Below are 8,572 nucleotides of genomic sequence, written 5' to 3' on the forward strand. Positions count from 1 at the left end.
GTTTGGAAAACCATGTTTAGATTACCAAATGAGTGTGGTTTGTTTGGTTATATAAGCATGCATGTGTGTGTGATATGTTGAAATGCTAATAGGAACGCGGTTCCAAAATTGTTCCAGGTACTGAGAGTGTTTGGCTCTATATCTGAGGGCGTGTTATCGCCTGCTATGTAGGCAAGAGTGTCCGGCTCTATATTTGAGGGTGTGAGCCTATTCTAGAAGATCAGGTTGAAGGGTGTGGATTCACCAGTTTAGCGCTGGTACGATGCCATGGGAGTAGGGGACTAGCCACGTGCCGGTGGCACTGTGTTCGCGGGTTGGCTACGGGCCAACGCCGTATGTCACAGGCCGGCTTTGGGCCAAAGAGTGTGACAACATTGAGGATTACTGATCATGTGTATGTATTGTGATGGGGCTGCGTATAAATGGCCTCCATATGTGTGCGTGTATGCACTATGTAAATTACTACTAGAATGCATTTAACTACGTGTATGTTGTATCATGATAACACTCAAATGTCACACACCGATATAACCTATGTTCTTCCTTACTGAGAGGTGTCTCACCCCTGTTGTACGTACATTTTTACAAGTCCTTCGAGTAACTGGAACTAGCGTCCTGGTGTGGGGAGCGTAGTGGCTGGTGTACTTCGTTTAGCGTTAGGTAAGTGCTAGGACTGTAATTTTGGTGGGTTGCCATTTTGGGATGTACTGGGCACCCGTTTGTACGTTTTGATAGAGCATTGTGTCTACTCTTGTATAATCTTTGATATGGTACTGCATATGTATATAGAAGACCTTTTTATTTTGCATATATGATTATGATTAGATGTGTTTAGGATGCCTGGGAACCCCATAAGGTCAGACCCTCATCCTTTGTACTGTATTTGTGATGATTTGTTTGATATAGGGACATGTTAGATTATAATTTTCACCCCCGGGTCCCATTTCCGGGTTCGGGGCGTGACATTCCTGCACGAACAACTCCCTCAAGGAACAATTTGGTACGCATAACTTTTTCTCTCAAAACAGGAATCCATCAAGCCTAAAGAACTTACCACAAGCCGTTTTCTCATAAGCCCGGTATGCTTCACAGAATTCGTGGTCATCAATGTATAAGTTTTTAATGTGCTCAAAACCAAGAAATTTTGCATCAAGTGTGGAGAGTAATGCATTCTTGTGAGAAAGTGCATCGGTGACCACATTCTCCTTGCCTTGCTTATACCGGATGACGTATGGAAACGTCTCAATGAACTCCACCCAACGCGCATGCCTTTTGTTTAGCTTGTGTTGTCCCTTCAAGTGTTTCAAGGACTCATGATTAGTGCAAATCAAAAATTCCTTAGGCTATAGGTAGCGTTGCCACGTCTCTAAAGCCCGAATCAATGCATACAACTCCTTATCATAAATTGGATAGTTTAAGGCTGCCCCGCTTAGTTTCTACATAAGAACTGCGCCTATGCCAATACCTGTAGCATCACATTCAATCTCAAACATTTTTGAAAAATTAGGTAAAGACAATAAGGGGGCGTTGGTTAGCTTCTCTTTGATTAATTGGAACACCTTCTCTTGTTCTTCTCCCCAGCTAAATCCAACGTTCTTCTTGATCACTTCGGTAATTGGTGCGGCTATGCTACTAAAGTCCTTCATGAACCGCCGGTAGAAACTAGCAAGTCCATGAAAACTACTAACATTACCTACACTTGTGGGACTCGGCCACTCTTGGATTGCACGTACCTTCTCTTCATCAACCTGTATACCTTGTGTACTAACAACAAATCCTAGAAATACAAGCTTATCGGTGTAAAAAGTACACTTCTTCAGATTAGCAAACAACTTTTCTTTCCTAAGGACATCTAAAACAAATTTCAAATGTACTACATGATTGTCCGCATTTTTGCTATAAATGAGTATATCATCAAAGTAGAACCCTACAAATCTGCCTATAAATGCATGCAAAACATGATTCATAAGTCTCATAAAGGGGCTCGGAGCATTAGTCAATCCAAAATGCATGACTAACCATTCATACAAACCATACTTTATTTTAAAGGTAGTTTTCCATTCATGTCCTTCTTTTTTTCTAAATGATGATAACCACTCTTTAAATCAAACTTAGAAAATACACAAGAACCATGCAGTTCATCTAACATATAATCTAAGCAAGGAATAGGATGACGATACTTTACCGTTATGTTGTTGATGGCTTGGCAATCAACACACATTTTCCACATCCCATCCTTCTTAGGTACTAGTAAGACCGGAATGACGCAAGGACTCATGCTCTCCCTCACGTGCCCATTTTCCAACAACTCACTTACCTACCATTGAAGTTCCTTTGTCTCCTTGTGATTGCTCCTATAGGCTGGTCAGTTTGGAATTGTCGCACCAGGAACAAAATCAACTTGATGTTCAATCCCTCAGATCGGAGGTAACCTATGTGGTGTTTCCTCGAGAAAGACATCCTCATACTCCTGCAAAAGAGAAACAACAGAACTAGGCAAAGCAAGGTCAAGTTCGTTAGTATTTAGACACACCTCTTTGTACAAAAGTGTTGACCTAACTGGGCTTTTCAATCCTATTTTGATGATAATAAAATGAAGGATGCTTTTACATATGATGTTAAGTGACGTGTTTTAGGTAAAAGAACTCTCAAGGTTGATAGGTTGAAGCTCAATGTTAATCTAGTGAAAGTTCCTCAGAATATTGAAGGCAATGAATGACAAATGAAGAAGTTCAAGGGCAAGCAAACCCAAAGTCAAAAGTGAACCTCAAAAGGCATAAGGAAGCTGAAGGATTTAAGAAGACCATAATTAGAAGAACTTTTGTAAGTACTTCAAAACCAAATGTCATTTAGATATGTGAAACTCTTATAAAAATGAAAGAAACTAAGAAACACTTTTTGAAATCAAAGTAACAAAGGTCTTAAAGGAAGGAAAGTTTTCAAAATAAAAAGAGAGTTTCTGATAAGTCATGCACCTGACACACAATTGTCTGTCTATGGACAGACGACTGGCAAGTTAAAGGGTTTAATCAAAGTGTTTTGAGTTAAAATTTTTAACTATGATAGACGACTGCCTATGTTCTGGCAGACGACTGCCAGTATTCTGGGTTTAAATTTTAACTATGACAGACGACTGCCATGCGGAGTAGATTTCAGATCTCAATGGGAAGTTTCTTTTAAAATTTTGAATTTCAAAATTTAGTCAAACTTTTTAATGTTTTGTCAAAGTTTACCTAATTTGATGTGGATGTTGATCTTTTAAAATTTTAAATTTCAAAATTTAGTCAACAATTTAATGTTTTTTCAAAGTTTACCTAATTTGATGTGGATGTTGATCTTTCAAAATTTTGAATTTCAAAATTTAGTCAACAATTTAATGTTTTTTCAAAGTTTACCTAATTTGATGTGGATGTTAATATTTTAAAATTTTGAATTCCAAAATTTAGTCAACAATTTAATGTTTTTTCAAAGTTTACCTAATTTGATGTGGACGTTTATCTTTTAAATTGCCTATAAATACCTCTTTAGGTAATGAAAAAATATGATAGAGAAAACATAAGAAAAGAGAGAAATCTGACAAAATTTGAAATTCATCTTGTACTGAAATTCTCTTGAAGTTCTTCTTTGCTCACATCTTTTGCTGGAGAGGAATTTTACAATTTTGGTAGATTGAAAATATCAAAGCTTGGTTCTGGGTTACAATTCCATTTCTCTTTTAGATGAACCATTGGTGACTTCTAAAAACTTTAGAGCTTCATATATTCTATTTTGCTTTGGTTTTTTGAAGTACAATTTACATCTTAATTTGTACAACCTACTCTAAATTTTGAGAGCATTTTTGGATGTAGAATTTATATTATATTCTTGTAGATTGTGACAATTCTAGGTTTGCTGGATCGTTGGCTAGGCGAGGGATTATCGCTTAGAGAGGTGCTGCTCTAGCCTTCTGAAGGAGTGTGTAAAGGTATTATTCTTCCAGATAAAGGAACAGGTTTAGTGAATCCTTTGGTGGTTTTGCCAAAGGTGAGGATGTAGGGTGTGTTGAAGCTGAACCTCGTAAAATCCTGTATCTCACTCTCTCTTTTCCTTACTCTTTATTTTCAGCATATTTATATTTCGTGGATGGTTTAAATTTGAAATCATATACACTACGTATATTTGGAAATAAAACAAACTTAAAGTTTAATTTTGATTTGGGTTGCGGAAACCGAAAGGGAGTACATTGGTTAAACCATACGGGAGTACGTTACTTAGTTAAAACACCCAAAGAAAATTAACTTAGAGTTTACTTGAATTCTGAATTTTGGGAAGAGTGTGGATGTGTGGTTGTAAATCATATAAAAGAAGCAAATTTACTTTAATAAGCATATCATTCAACTACAGGGCTTGATTCATATTTATAAGGCACACATAAACAAACAACCATCCTAATTTCTTACTACTGTATATCTTAATTTTGGTTTGGTTGTGTGCTTTCAAATTATGTTTGATTAGTTTGGATAGTGTGGTTGATTGAAAGGTTGATTGGTGATTTAGTTGTTTAAGTGCTTGTGTTGTTGATTATATAAAAGAAACCAAGTTATTGTGTGTTTGAAAAATTAAACAAACAAGTAAAAGAATTGGTTAAACAATAAAAGAAGTTAAGTATTCTTAAAAGGAATTAAAAAGAAAGTTTTTAAATTCCCAATTCACCCCTCCCCCCTCTTGGGAAGCTATCCTAATTTCAATTGTATCAGAGACCAGTTATAGCAAAACCTAACAAGTAGCCATATAAAGATCTAAATGGCATAAATAGGAGTAGCTCCCTTTGGTGAGGATCAATCCTAAACTAGGCTACCTATTTTTTGTGGAATAAATTACACCTTTTGGAAGCAATGAATGAGAATCTATCTTCAAACAATGGACTGGAAGGCATGGAACATTGTAGCAAATAGAAATCTAATCCCCACTAAACTAGTTGATGGAAAAGAGGTACCTAAAGAAGATAAAGAACTAAACGATTTAGATTATAAAATGTTGCAAATTAACTCAAGTGTAATAAACGCATTATATTGTGCACTTGATGCAAATGAATTCAACAGAGTAATGACATGTAAAACAGCCAAAGAGATTTGGGATAAATTGGAAGTAACTTATGAAGGCACGGTAGATGTTAGGGAAAGTAGAATCGATATGTTAACCAATGAACATGAAGCTTTTAGGATGAACTCCGATGAAAGTATAACAAGCATGTACACTAGGTTCACCTATATCATAAACTTATTAAGTGCCTTAGGAAAAACTTATTTCACCCATGAGATGATCCGTAAAATTCTAAAAGCACTTCCACCTATTTGAGAACCAAAAGCCACAGCCATTACAGAAGGAAGAAATCTTAAAACAACGTCCTTTGTTGAACTCATAGGATCTCTTCTAACCTATGAAATGATGTTGAAAGAAAGAAGCATTGAAAACAAAAATAAGAAGTCTATAACTTTAAAAGCTTTGAAAGAATATTCAAGTGAGGAAGATAATGAATCTAGTGAATTAGAAGATGAGGACTTAGCACTCATAACTAAAAGACTTGGAAAATTATTAAGGAGAAACAAAAAATTCACTAGAAAATTTAATTGATCAAAGCCAAAAAAGGAGAAAGTAATAAAAAAGAATACAAAAACAAAAATGATCCTCCCACTTGCTATCATTGTAAAAAGGTCGGGCACATCAAACCAGAATGCTCACAACTTAAGAAGGACAAGAAGAAAAAGAAGCCTGCAATGAAGGCAACTTGGGATGACACTAGTTCGACTGAATCAGAAAGCGAACCAAGTGATCGAGAAATAGCAAACATGTGTTTCATGGTGCATAACGAAGAGGTAAACTCTTATTATTCCCTCTCTAAAGATTCATGTAATGAATCTTGTAGTAATTCGTGTGAAAGTATGTCCTCTTACAAAGAACTTCAAAATGAATTACTCTTTCTACATACCAAGTTTATTAAAGTCTTAAAAAGGAATATTAGCTTGAAACAACAAAACGAGGCACTTAAAAATCAACTTGAATCTGAAAAACTTGTTAAAAAAAAAAAAAGACTTAAAAATTGAAGAACTTGAGAAGAAAATAGATAATTTATCTAAAAATCTAGCTAAGTCTCAAGAGAATGAAGATAGCAAGAAAATGTAAGAAATTAATGATCTCAAAAACCAAATTCTAGAGAAAGAAAAGGTCATCTACAACTTTACCAGAGGTAAGGATAATTTTGAAAAGATGGTAGGACAACAAAGGATGGCAAACAACAAAGAAGGAATTGGATATAATGGAGCCTCAAACAAAAGAAAGAAAAACTTGTATATTGGATATTTTGTAAATCAATCTAAATATTATGCAAGTACTTCATCAAAAAATATTCATGAGCACACTACTTACCACATGTGCAAAAAGAAAGGACACATAATGTTTAATTATCCACTTAAGAAAAGGTATACTAAAGTAAAAGATGAGTGGAAGATAAATGCTAAATATAGACAAAATTTAAAGAAAATTGAGAAGGTTTGGGTTCCAAAAGTAATAACTTGAATCCTTTCTTGTAGGTTTGCTTTAGGACCACTCCGTCTAAGGATAAACGGTAATTGGACATCGGATGTTCAAGGCATATGACGGGAGATAAATCTAAGTTCACCTCTCTCACTTCATAGGATGAAGGATTTGTAACCTTCGGTGACAATGCAAAAGGCAAGATCACCAGAATAGGTAAAATAGGTAAAGAATCTTCATTTTTCTATAGATGATGTCTTGTTAGTAGATGGTCTAAAGCATAATTTACTAAGTATTAGTCAACTTAACGACAAAGGATGTGAAATAATGTTTAAGAGAGACAAATGCATAATACGAGAATCAAAAAACGTTATTCACTGCACTTAGAATGAGCAATGTTCATTGCATAAATTTGGGTAGTTTAATCTCTCAAGACATAACTTGCCTAGCAGTCATAAGTGAAAATAGTTGGCTTTGACATAGGAGGTTAGGAGATGCTAGCATGGATCTTATATCCAAGCTCTCTAAAAGGAATTTAGTTAAAGGCTTGTCTAAAACAAAAATTTTCAAAGATAAAGTGTGTGATGCTTGTCAATTAGGAAAACAAATCAAGAAAAGTTTCAAAAAGAAGAAACATATATCAACTAGTAGACCCTAGAACTCATACACTTAGACTTGTTTGGTCCTACTAGAACCCAAAGTTTAGGAGGAAAACAATACGCCTTTGTAATTGTTGATGATTACTCAAGATACACATGGGTGTTATTCCTACTAACAAAGAAGAAGCTTGCAACTCATTAATCACTTTATGTGAGAAGTTTCAAAATGAGAAAGGGTATTATGTCTCAAATATTAGAAGTGACCAAGGAAGAGAATTTAAGAATCAAAATGTTAAAAATTTTTGTAATGAATATGGCATAAATCACAACTTTTTGGGACCTAGAACCCCACAACAAAATGGAGTTGTGGAAAGGAAAATAGAACCCTCCAAGAAATGGCAAGGACCATGCTTAATGAAAATGACCTACCCAAATATTTTTGGGCTGAAACCGTAAATACAGCTAGCTATATAATTAATAGGGTTTCCATTAGATCAAACCTAAACAAAACACCATATGAATTTTGGAAAGGAAAAAGGCCTAACATAAAGTACTTTCATGCTTTTGGATGTAAGTGTTTCGTCTTAAATAACAAAGACAACTTAGGAAAATTTGATGCTAAATTGGATGAAGGCATTAGAAAAAGATGATGTATTCAAAAAGGAGGATGAGATACAAATCAAGGAGAAAAATGAAATAATTGAAGAAAAGTCAAAAGATGAACTCATAGAAGATATGGAATTTCCAAAAGAATGGAAATATAAGAAAGATCACCCTCAAGAACAAATTATAGGTGAACCATCTAAAGGTGTGACTACTAGATCTTCACTAAAGAACCTTTGCAATCATTATGCATTCCTATTCCAAAATGAACCTAAAGATATTGAAGAAGCCCTTAAGGATGAATCTTGGATAGTTGCAATACGAAAAGAATTAAGCCAATTTGAAAGAACTCAAGTATGGAAATTAGTACCCAAATCAGAAAATCATTCGATCATAGGAACTAAATGGGTATTTAGAAATAAAAAGGATGAAAATGGTATAATCACTAGAAACAAAGCTAGACTTGTAGCAAAGGGGTACAATCAAGAAGAAGGAATAGACTATGATGAAATCTTTGCCCCTGTAGCTAGAAAGGAAGCTATTAGAATGTTGTTAGCCTATGCTTCCTATAAAGAGTTTAAGTTATACCAAATGGATGTCAAAAGTGCATTCTTGAATGGATATATCAATGAAGAGGTATATATTGAACAACCCCCTGGTTTTGAGGATATTGAAAATCCTAACCATGTATTTAGACTAACTAAGGCTTTGTATGGACTTAAATAGTTCCCTAGGGCTTGGTATGAAAGACTTGGCGAATTTCTAATTGAGAAGAGATTTTTAAGAAGAAAAAATGATAGCACCTTGTTCATTAAAAATAAGGAAAATAATATACTTTTAGTTCAAATCTACGTAGA

This window comes from Malania oleifera, chromosome 13, assembly GCF_029873635.1.
Source record: "Malania oleifera isolate guangnan ecotype guangnan chromosome 13, ASM2987363v1, whole genome shotgun sequence".
NCBI lineage: Eukaryota > Viridiplantae > Streptophyta > Magnoliopsida > Santalales > Ximeniaceae > Malania > Malania oleifera.